General features: G+C 56.0%; 1 pseudogene; it reads left to right on the top strand.

The window, feature by feature from the left end:
- Positions 1-306: 306 nt before the first annotated feature.
- Positions 307-11,542, top strand: part of LOC135271869 (lanosterol synthase-like) — a 35,751-nt pseudogene continuing 24,515 nt past the window's right edge.

Raw genomic sequence — 11,542 nt, 5'->3', positions numbered from 1 at the left:
CCGAGGCCGGCGCCTGCGTAGTGCGCGTGAGGGAGGCGGGGCCGGGCGGCCTGTCCGGGAGCGGGCGGCGTGCGGCGTGCGGCGTAGAGCTCGGCCGCGGCGATGGCGGACGGCACGTGAGTCCCCGCGCCCCGGGCCCCTGGCGAATGCGGGGTGGTCCTGGGTGCTGAGGAGAGCGCGCCGCGGGCAGTGGGCCGGCGGCCGGGGGGGCGGGGCCGGGGTCGCTGATGGCCGGTGGCCCTCGGGTGTCTGCGGCGCCGAGGGGGCCCCTACAAGACCGAGCCCGCCACTGACCTCGGGCGCTGGCGGCTCAGCTGCGAGATGGGCCGGCAGACGTGGACCTACCTGCAGGACGAGCGCGCCGGCCGCGGGCAGACCGGCCTGGAGGCCCACGCCCTGGGGCTGGACACCGTAAGTGGCTTCCGCGGAGCGTCCGCGAGCGCTGGGACCCCGCGGGGCGCTGAGCGGGGAGCCGCGAGGAGCTGGTTTCTCTCGGAAGGGTGGGTGCTGCGAGCGCCCGGGAGAGCTGCGAGCGCGGCCCCTTCGTCTCCATGCCACGCACAGGACACTCCTGATGTTGTTTTTTAGCATCTTATTTTGAGATAATTTCTGACTTACAAAGACACTTGTAACTTTTTTTTTTTTTTTTTTTGAAGACGGGGTTTCACCATGTTGGTCAGGCCGGTCTTGAACTCCCGACCTCAGGTGATCCGCCCGCTTTGGCCTCCAAAGTGCTTGGATTACAGGCGTGAGCCACCGCGCCCGGCCGTAATTTTGTTTTTATGCACAAAAAGTTTTTGGACCCAGTGTCTTAGTTGCGTGCGTTGTAAGAGATTTGGCTGGTCTCCGCCAAGCCCTGGCCGCCGTGGGAGAGGCTGTGCCATCCTTTGGGCCCTTTCTGAGAGGCTCGAGTCCAGGACCCAGGGGTCATCCGTGCCCTGCCCCACCCTTTGGTGCCTGGTTTATACAGACATCTTGGAGAAGTTGTGAAGAATCCGTGACTGGAAAGTAAAGCAATGAAAATGTGGAACTGTCCTTTTACTTTGCCGAGATGTGATACGCGCATCAGAGTTTCATACTTTTGATGGAAACAGCTGAAACTTTTACAGTAATTTAGATTCACTATTTTGACTTGGGCTGTGTGTGAGGAGGGCTCCTCTGGCCGGGCAGCAGGACCCTCAGCTTGCTCTCTCTCTCTTTTTTTTTTTTTTGGTCTCTTTACAGAAGAATTACTTTAAGGACTTGCCCAAAGCCCACACCGCCTGCGAGGGGGCTCTGAACGGGATGACGTTTTACATGGGGCTGCAGGCTGAGGATGGGCACTGGACGGGTGATTACGGTGGCCCACTTTTCCTCCTGCCAGGTAGGAGTGTGCTGCCCCAGCATGAGGGTGCGGCCACCCTGGGTCATCCTTGGGATCCTGGCCCAGCCTGGTCTAGGGTTTTGATGAAGAGGTGAAAATCCGGGAGCTTACATAGGAAAGGACTAGCAAACTCTGCCCCGTGTCAAAGTCCACGTGCTGTCGGTGCTAGGGGATCAGCTAGCCTTGGCCATGTAGGATGACAGGCCCTCTGATAAGGGAAGCAAGTGGTTCTCTAGGGGTCTGTTGCCTTGAGGGAGGAGGAAGGTGGGCTTTGAAGTCTCAGCACAGAGTGGGATGGGCATTCCAGGTGGAAGGCCCAGCCTATGCCAAGGGGCTGTAGGTGGGCCGAGTGGTGGGTGGGAAGCTGATAACTGCTGTGAACTTATCTTGAGCTATTGCAGGGGAGCTCATGCAGGGGAGCTTCAGGTTCAGGCCAGTGAGTAGGAGGGGGATAGCAGTTGGACTGCCTGGGTACTGAACTGCTTTGGCTACACGAGACTATTTTGCATCCTGGGAGTGTTTCTTCACAGAAATCCTCAGCCTTGTAAAATGGGAAATTCCCTACGCAATAGGACCTTTTCCCTAGGACTTGTGATCACATTGTTTCACTGACATGAGTTCCTACATAAGTAGGGTTTCTTTCCGTGATAGCTCATTGATACGTCGTTTTCTTTTACCACGCTGTCGATTTAAAGTTCTTATATACCTTCGTCGCCTTTCTTTTTAAAACGTCTCTTAGCTGTGTCTATCCATTTATTCATCCAAATTGCCTTTATCCTGATTCTGTCCCAGAATAAAACCTGTTGGGACTTTGAATGAAGTTGCATCGGGCTTACGTGTTAGTTTGGGAAGAGTTGGCCTTTAATGTTAAAAATGGTTCCATGGTGTTTACTGCAGTCCAAGCCCTCCTCAAGGCCTGCTCTTCTTTTAGTCCTTAGAATAAGCCTAATGGGATCCATTAGGAAACCGAGGCATATTTATTCCAGGCCACCAGACTAGCAAGACGAGCACTGGGATTCCATCTCTGCTTTGACTCCCAGCCCTGCTGCCACCTGGACTGTACAGCACTGAGTTTTTCTGTCCTGGGATTTGAGGGCCTGTCGTTAGGGGAAGTTGAGGTGCTCTTTCTTCCCTTGGCTCATGGTAAGACGATGACATAGAGTTGGTCAGGAGATGAGTCAGCCTCACTTTGCCTCTGTAACCTCATCTGTGACTGGATTGGAATCAGGTTTGGTTATGTGCAGTGTCAGGCACGCTGTGGTGTTTGGTCAGTGGGGTTACAGTGTTGTTTTGTTCTTGCTGCTTTGACTCTGGGCTGAGCTTGCTGGGACCCTTCCTGTGGGCTGGCTGTGAGTTGGGTCTTTTCTTCCTTCTTTCTGGACTTTGGAAAATGCTCCTGGAGTCCACGATCCTGTGTAGACAGCTCCCGTCGAGTGTGCCTGTGTGGCACTGGGCAGCACTGTGGTGAGCACTGAAAGGGCTCTGACCTAGCCCCACCATTTACTGGCTGTGCCTCAGTTTCCTTGCCTATAAGATAAGGAAGATGCTGGCTCTGCAGACCGGCTCTGCTCCTGTCTGCACATTTCCCTGTCCTAACAGCATCATAACTGATAGGAAGAGACGGGCGTGTTTTGGGATAGCTCATTTTATGTGAACCCGTGCAGTGTTTCTCAGCCCATCTCTCCTTCCAGGGCATGTCTGTATGCTTTGTCCACTAGGGCTTCTGATGCTCTAAGCCAGAGTCAGGCATTCATTCCATGGCACATGTGGCTGGGGTCTGCCCTGAGACCTGCCCCATGCCAGGCTCTGGGGGCGCATGGCTGATGGAACCAAGCATGGGGAGTGGAGGTGGAGGGTGGCCTGTGAGCACCGTGCCTGAGAGGACCAGGCTGGGGACGGAGGTTCTTAGTAGATAATATTTATTGTCGCTCCCTCCCCACTGACATTTGCAAAGCGGCATATGCTTATAAAAAATCTATGAAACAGAAAAATATGAATAAGCAAGTAGGTATTACCCCATCCAAGGGTGAGCAGTTTTGTATTTTTTTCCCAGCAGATGTTAAAGCAAGACCAACACTCTCCCCTCATGGAGGGTCCACTGATCTAAAGTGCTGGTTCCTTTTGGACCTTCGGGGCACTTGGGGGAGGCCTTCCTGAGGTGCTGTGCAGTGTTTGGTGTTTCTCTGACCCAGAGGGTCATGCGAGCCAGGCGTGGCTGAGTGGGCTCTGCAGGCCCTAGGCAGGGAGCATCGCCTGTGCTGTGGCTGACGTCTTCTCTGGCCCTGTGCCCAAAGTGCCTGTTGGCCTGGGAGGAATTGCCTTTCCAGGGGTGTTTTTATGGGAAGTAGGTAGCTCCCTGTTGGAGTGGGGTACTCAGGAGGAAAGGGGCCTGGTCTTAGCAGCGATGCCCACCTCCCCAAAGCGAGGAGCATCTCTCCTGCCACACAGGCCTCCTGATCACTTGCCACGTGGCACGCATCCCTCTGCCAGCCGGATACAGAGAAGAGATTGCGCGGTATCTGCGGTCAGTGCAGCTACCCGACGGCGGCTGGGGCCTGTGAGTGTGCCTGCCCCGGTGTCACTGCACACGCACGTGTGCGTTCTCATGTGGGAGATGCTTGGGTTTCCAGGCAGCTGCCAGGGGGGTAGGAGGATGGCAGCTATGGGCCTGGGGTGGGTTGGGGAGAGCCTAGCAGGACGGGAGTGGGCTGAGGCTGTGCAGGTGGGGCCTTGGCGTCATAGTTATTCCTATATATGGTCATAAAGAATCCCATAGCTATTCACATTAATCATAAATATACGTATAGACAATCGTGTAATCTTTAATCTCACTAATAAGTCTCAGGTCAAGAAGTATGGAACCGAAGTGGTGTTGGGAAAGAGGTGACCCTAAGGTAGATACTCTAAGCCCTCTGTCACGCCCGCATAAGGGCTGCTGGAGGACGCCTCGGCCGTGCGGCAGTGCCAGCGCTGGGAAAGTGCCTGCTGTTTAGCCAGCTAGGGACGGAGACGTCCAAGATGACTGAGACGTCGCCTTCCTCGGGGGAGTGAGGAGAAAACTCCACTTCTCCAAGCTCTTGTGGTAGGCCTGGCGGCTGTCAGGGAGGCCCGCAGACGTCCGGGGGACTTAATTGTCTCTGTGTGACGCTGTGCCTCAGCGGTCACGTTCCACGTCTACTTTCACGTTCTGCGTCAGCACCTGGTTCTTCTCTTTCTTCTCAGATAAGAATTAGTAATAGTAAAATAAATTTTAATGTCCTTGATATTCTTGACAAGTGTGAAAAAAGTGCTGACGCCTTAGGTTTTCTCCTCGCCTCGGCTTCTTGAAAATCCTGAGCCCCTGTCTCCAAGACATGTGACTTACCTGACCCTGTCACTGACCACCGTTGCCTCAGCCTTTCTACCCTGCTTCCTGCTTAGTACTCAGTAAAAGTCAGAGTGTCCAGGCCCTCGGGTGCACCGCCGGTCTCCAAGATTTGGTAGCGGTGGACCCCTGGCCCAAACTCTCTTTTCTCTATCTCTGTGTCTTGTGTCTTTATTTCCACAGTTTCTTGTCTTCACACCTGGAGAGAAGGACTACTTCATGACCTGAGACTTACTAGTAAAATTAGAGATGATATGATTGTATATATGTATATATTTATGATTACATGTAAATAGTTATGTGATTATGATTATATATAGGAATAACTATGTAACTATATCTCTAATTCTTTTCTAATTCAGTATTTATATGAAAACTGACTGAGGCCTCAGACTCTTGCCTCAGCTCTTGCAGGGCTTCCCCACACGGACTCTGGGCTGGCAGCAGGTGGAGGCAGCTGGACAGCTTTCCTGCAGCGTGGCACACACTGGGAGCAGAGCCGTAGCCCAGAGTGGACCGCCCTCGGGAAGGTGTCGAGCAGGCGGGCTAGGTGGATGGAGCGGGGCTCGGGTGGCGTGGGAGGTGCATGAACTGGAGAGCGGCCGCTCAGGTGTCTCCTGTGTTGGCGTGTTATGTCAGGGTAAGGGATGTTGGCATTCTTAGTTTGCTGAGGAAACTCCAGAAAGTTTTGCTTTATTTCTTAGAAGTAAGGACAGATACCAGTTTCCCACCTGTGCTCTGCTCCCGTAGGCACATTGAGGATAAGTCCACTGTGTTTGGGACTGCACTCAACTATGTCTGTCTCAGAATTCTGGGTGTTGGGCCTGATGATCCTGACGTGGTACGCGCCCGGAACCTTCTTCACAAGAAAGGTATGCCCCGTGCAGCACGTGCTGGGTCAAGGGATCATGTCAGCTCTATAACGAGCTCTCACAAACGAGATATAGAAAGGTGCATCTCCAGATGAAACAGTGGGCAAAACACATCAACAGGGAATTTGTCAAAGCAGAAATAGGCAGAAACTGTTTAACCGATGCATAATTTCTTAAAAAGCAAATTGAGAGCCAGGTACAGTGGCTCATGCCTGTAATTCCAGCACTTTGGGAGACTAAGGTGAGCCTGGGAGTTTGAGGCCAGCCTGGGCAACATAGTGAGACCCTGTCTTTACAAAAACAATAAAATATTAGCCAGGTGTGATGGTATGCACCTGTGGTCCCAGCTACTTGTAGGCTAATAAGGCAGGAGGATCACTTGAGCCCAGGAGTTCTGGGTTGCAGTGAGCTGATTGTACCACTGCACTCCAGCCTGGGTGGCAGAGTGAGACCGTGTCTCTTAAAAAAAAAAAAAAAAAAGCAAAGCAAATTAAGACAACCAGGTAATTATTTGTTTCCTGAATTGACCAAGACTTAAACGAAACACATTAATATGTTGCTTGAGGAAGAACACAGAAGCCACCTTCTGGGGGCAGCCTGGCTGCAGGCGGGGGCAGCCGTGCAGCTTGCACCTGTCAAGCCTGGCCTGGCTACCTCTCCTCTTGCCTGTCGGCCCTGACGGTGATTTCAACCGAGGGAATCCATGGCTCCTGCTGCTCCAAGAAAGTCTAGCTCATGTTGTGGCTCTGCAGAGCCTGGCCTGGTTTTTGCCCCCGGCCTTTCCCAGACCTTCCGTAGCCCATCATGCCTGCCTGCTCTCTGCTGCATGCACAGGGGTGACCTGTGAGCTCCTCAAAGGTCCTTACTACACCAGGGCTCACCATGCACTGGAGCCTCTTACCTTCCACTCCCACCCCGGTGGCTCACAGTTGCAGTGTTACTTCTTCGAGGGCCCCTTCCTGACCTGCCGTGCCAGGTGGAGTGTCCTGTAATGCATTCCCATGAGACCCTGCCTCCTTCCTTCATGAGCTTGTCACTCTTGTCATCAGTTCACTGTCAGCCTTTGGTGTCTTCGATGCTGTGTTCCCAAGGCTGCTGACTGGTTCCCCGCCACAGTCCTGGCGCCTGCCTGGTGGAGGAATGTGCTCAGGCTGCACTTCAGCAGCTTCGTGGGTGTTGCTGGCTTTTGCATACCCTTTGGGGTTTGGAGCAGGGACTCCTCAGCAGTATGTTTAGACAGCATGGCTGTGCCGGAACTGAGTGCTGCTGGAAGTGGCTCTGGCACGTGGGGCCAGTGTGCCGGAGCTGCTCTGGAGTCTGGGGCTTGTCATTGTTCCCGTGCAGGACCAGTCTGCCAAGTGGACATGACAGACTGGGGCAGCTCAGGCTTGGCTCAGAGTGCGAGGCCGAGTGCGTGCTCTGACTGCCGCTCGTCGCCTTCTCCAGGCACGTGTGCACCTGGGCCCCTCGCTCGCCTGAGCACTGAGGTGTCCCTGGACCTTCCAGGTGGCTGTCTTCATGTGCTCCTTCCTGGGGCCAGGGGTTGGAAACACCTCTCCTGGGGCTGGAAACACTCCCAGGAAAGCCACTGGTTTCACCTAGGGGCCGTGCGTCCAGGGCATTTCTGAGCAGTCTGGAACCTGCTTCTCACATGGGCTTGCAAGATCGCATGAGGCTGCCCTTGGCTCATGGAGAGGGGCACGCTTGACTCCTGGAGGGCGAAGCTTCCCAGCTACAGACAGCGTGGGCTCTGCTGACAAGAAGCAGATGACACGGGCCTATTCTCTTTCCTCTCAGGTGGTGCTGTGGCCATCCCCTCCTGGGGGAAGTTCTGGCTGGCTGTCCTGAATGTTTACAGCTGGGAAGGCCTCAATACCCTGTTCCCAGAGATGTGGTATGCCTGCTGTTGGCTTGGTCGTCGGGTGGCTGCTGCTTCCCTGAAGAGTAGAGTGACAGGGACAGTGGTCAGGTGCAGGCTGTTAGACAGAGAGGGGTGGTGGTTCTGTGGGTGGGTGCAGTTAGGCTCCCGGCAGGGTCCTTGATCGAGCTGAGTCCTACAGGGATACAGAAAGGGGGTTCCCAGCTTGGCAGGAAGGCGGCTGTGCTGTGGATGGGGGTACCCTGAGTCAGGCTACAGGCAGGGTGGGGTGGCTTGCATCTTGTGGGAAACTGAGCATCTGTAGAAGTAGAAGGAGCTGTCCCTCCTGCAGCCTGCGCAGGGGCGTCCCATGCTGCTGTTGCTGACCTTGTCTCCTTTGCTGTGGAATGTGAAACGTGTCCCAGCGTCACACCTCACCTGCAGACCCAGTGTGCTTGCCTTTAAAAGATCAGTGTTTGTTTTTCTAAACAGAACCGAATGCTTTTAAATACCCAGCAAAGCCAACATTAATTTCTTACTATCTAGTGTCTTTTTTTTTTTTTTTTTTTTGTGACAGAGTCTCGCTCTGTCACTCAGGCTGGAGTGCAGTGGCATGATCTCAGGTCACTGCAACCTCTGGCTCCTGGGTTCAAGTGATTCTCCTGCCTCAGCCTCCCAAGTAGCTCGGACTACAGCCATGCGCCATCGTGCCCAGCTAATTTTTGTATTTTTATTGGAGACAGGGTTTCACGATGTTGGCCAGGATGGTCTTGATCTCTTGATCTCGTGATCCGCCCACCTCAGCCTCTCAAAGTGCTAGGATTGCCTAGCCTAAAAGTAAACTTTAAATTTTGGAATAGTTTCCAATTTCTGGAAAAGTTGCAAAGAGAGCCAAGAGTATTCGCTGGGGCCCTCACCCCATATTCCCCTTGTTGATGTTTTACGTTACCAAGGTATGTTTGTTGCAGCTAGGAAACCCACAGACAATCCTAAGCATTTAGGAGCTCCCTCACCTGGCTGTAGGGTACAAAATGCTAACTGAACCAGGAGGTGCAGCTCCTTGGGGAGTGCACCGATGGCTCGACTGTCCCCCTCAGCAGCACGGTTGAGAAATGCCGCAGGTGCACTGATGCGGTGGGGAACAGCCACCCACCTGTGTCCGTGCTTGGAAGGGCCCAAGGTGTGGATCCTGGCGGAGTGGCAGGCTTCAGTCTTGCGGGTCTCCCACTGACTCCTGCTGTTGCCCCAGGCTGTTTCCTGACTGGGCACCGGCACACCCCTCCACACTGTGGTGCCACTGCCGGCAGGTCTACCTGCCCATGAGCTACTGCTACGCTGTTCGGCTGAGTGCCACGGAGGACCCGCTCATCCAGAGCCTCCGCCAGGTAGGACCTCATCAGGGAACAAAGCGAAGGCTTCTGGGGCTGGGACCCATAGGGCCTGGGGCTCCTGGAATCTCACCACACCTGTCCGCTCACCTGGGGGCCCTGTGGAACCGAGAGCCCAGTGAGCACAGTGGGCCTCCACCTTCCTCCAAGCTCTGCCCAGAGGGGACTCGTGCTATGGGACAGGCAGCAGCCGTTGCCCGGGGTTCTTAGGGGGACATCCAGGACTCAAGAGATGCAGGAGGCAGATGTGCACTGTGTCCTCAGGAAGCAGGCCCTGAGGCGGGGTTTGAGGTGCAGGATGTCTATCAGGCCTGCCCTGGGGAAGGAGGAGGGGCAGAGGGAGGAAATGAGCTTCTGGGTAGGCCTGGGACTCATGGAGTTGGGGAACTCCACAGAGTGGTCCGCACATAGCCACAATGGCCAGGCCTTCATGTACCTTCAGGGTCAGTTGTTGGAGGGCCCCCCGACACACACCCAGGAAGGGGCTGGTCCAGGGCCCTGAGGGTGGGTGGTGGGAGACTGCCCCTCCCGGTTTGAGCCAGGCTAGCCAGCTGCCCCCACCAGGAGCTCTATGTGGAGGACTTTGCCAGCATCAACTGGCGAAGGGGCAGAGGAACAACGTGGCCCCAGATGAGCTGTATACACCGCACAGCTGGCTGCTCCACGTGGTATATGGTGAGTGCCTCCTGAGGGGCTGGCAGGGCAGCCTGTGGTCGGGCTGTCCCACTCATTCATGAACTCATCCTCTGCCAGTGGCACTGGGCCATCTTTGTGCCAGGCCCCAGGAGGCGGGCCCTTCCACCGAACCGGCAGGGCTGACTTCCAGTCTCAGGAGCTCATCCCGAGCAAGGGTGTGTGTAGGAGGTGTGGGGCGCCCCTCCTGGGCAGGGAAGGAGGAGCTCAGCAACCAAGTCTGGCGGTGGGGAAGGGGAACCCTGGGGAAGGGCAGGTCCAGGTGCGCGGGGCTCCAGGCGGAGGCCAGGGTCCTGGTGCCTGGCGTCCACTGACCCCCGTCCCCTGCAGCGTTCCTCAACCTGTACGAGAGCCACCACAGTGTCCGCCTGCGGGAGCAGGCCGTGCAGCAGCTGTATGAACACATCGCGGCTGACGACCGATTCACCAAGAGCATCAGCATCGGCCCGGTCAGTGCCTCCGCCGGCCTCCGGCTGCAGCCGCTGGGGGTTGGGGTCCAGAGTAAAGTCCATGAGCTGGGAGTAGGGTCTCCTGGAGCCTAGTGCACCGCCATCTGGGAGGTGGCCCTCAGATCCCACAGGCGTTTGAGGACTTCTGTCCTGGTTCCCTGCACGCCCAGCTCAGCGAAGCCGCCCCCCCACACTCGACCCTCCCTCCTGTTCTCCAGTTGCTCTTGTCCTGGGGGGTGCCTGGTCCTCTCCTGGAGGCCCTTCCTGAGATCTTTCTGGCCAGCTGGGAGGGGCGTTTTTTCTCACTTGGTTCCTTCCGAATTCCCCTCCCCAAATAGTTGATTATTTGTCCTTCTCCCAGGGGGTTTAGAGACGCCCAGGGTGGGTGGGAGTAGCAGGGTCCTCGGGTTCCACTCCTGATTCCTCCTGCCTAACCAGGGACTCGGACCTCTCTCTTCTGTGGGGCCCGCGGGGGGCCAGGTATGGGCTAGTTCAGTGACCTTGGAGGGTGCAGTCCCCGGGCTGTGCTGGCGCAGGGCCGCCTCCTGACAGAGTCAGCAGCCCCTGGGCTGTGCCGTAGCTGCTGTGGTGTAGTGGGTTGGCCTTGGCATTCTCTGGATGTACCCCGGTGGCACTGGGCCACTGAGTCCCACCCTGATGCCGCATCTCGGGTCTTCTGGGCCTGATGCCACCTCAGTGAATCACAAATCCCGACTGACCTTGCAGCAGGTCCTCTGTTTTCCGGTCAGCAGTGACGTGGTTCTGTGTGGGTTTCGGTTCAATCCCATATAGAGCACATCTGTACTAAGCACGTTAGAAACATGCTTGCAATTGGATCTTGACTTGTAAGATCCATAAATAAGAAGTTGGGGCCTCTGGAACAGTCTGCTCTGAGGAAGGAGGGGAGCAGACATTTCCTGCTACTGCAGTCCCATGTCCACACCTCTTCCTGGACCCCTCGGGCCCTGCCTCTGTCCCCTGTGTTGTTTCTAAGGCGCCTGACAGCCCATGCCCCTCTGGTTGTGGGCTGGCCCCTGTGGCTTCTCCTGGAACCCTTCACTTCTCACTGATGGAGTGCAGTCCCTCCTCATCCTAAGCCAGGCCATGGCCTTAGCTGACACTGCCTGTGTCTGAGTCGGGTCCTGGGTACACAGTTGTTGTCCATCCTCGCTCGGTCCCGCCCGTTAGAGCAGAAGGCCCCTTTCCTGGCCCTGAGTGAGCTGCATGGGACCCTGTCCCTGGGGGCTGCTGTGGGTCTGGATCAGAGCCCTGACAGGGGCGTGTCTCCGGCAGATCTCGAAAACCATCAACATGCTTGTGCGCTGGTATGTGGACGGGCCCACCTCCCCTGCCTTCCAGGAGCACGTCTCCAGAATCCTGGACTATCTCTGGTGAGTGTGGCTGGGATGTGCTGGTGAGGCCTCTCAGTGCAGCCATACGAAGGCTGGATCTGAGCCTTGGCCGTATCCCAGTGAGGGGGCCACCACGGTGCCATCTGGGAACACCGCCAGGGAACACCGCTAAGGAACACCACCAGGGAACACCACCAGGGAGC

Source organism: Aotus nancymaae, unplaced genomic scaffold (genome assembly GCF_030222135.1).
Source record: "Aotus nancymaae isolate 86718 unplaced genomic scaffold, 86718_ANA_hifiasm-v0.15.2.pri h1tg000094l, whole genome shotgun sequence".
In the NCBI taxonomy this organism is placed as follows: Eukaryota; Metazoa; Chordata; class Mammalia; order Primates; family Aotidae; genus Aotus; species Aotus nancymaae.
This window is presented reverse-complemented; position numbering and strand designations above follow the sequence as displayed.